This window comes from Charadrius vociferus, unplaced genomic scaffold, assembly GCF_000708025.1.
Source record: "Charadrius vociferus isolate BGI_N301 unplaced genomic scaffold, ASM70802v2 scaffold917, whole genome shotgun sequence".
NCBI lineage: Eukaryota > Metazoa > Chordata > Aves > Charadriiformes > Charadriidae > Charadrius > Charadrius vociferus.
Genome location: NW_009649175.1, coordinates 531,628 through 531,918, shown reverse-complemented (window position 1 = coordinate 531,918; position 291 = coordinate 531,628).

The window sequence follows — 291 nt, the reverse complement described above, 5'->3', positions numbered from 1 at the left end:
GACACGGGGAGACAGTGCCGAAGCAGAGCTCCGCACCCCCGGGGCTGTCCCCTACAGCTGCGGGAAACGGCCGAGCCGGGAGAGGAGATTCCCGACACGGAACTAGCCTTGAACCGCTGACTATGGCAGGGAAAGCATTTGTCTTCACGGACCTAAAATCGCCCTTTGCCCTAGAGAACTACCACGAAGGACTAAATTCTCCTGCCCTCATTCTCCCTTTGGGCTCCCTTAACCCTATGGAGAGAGACCACGCGTGGGGGGCACATGCTACCACAGAAGCTGCGCACCTCC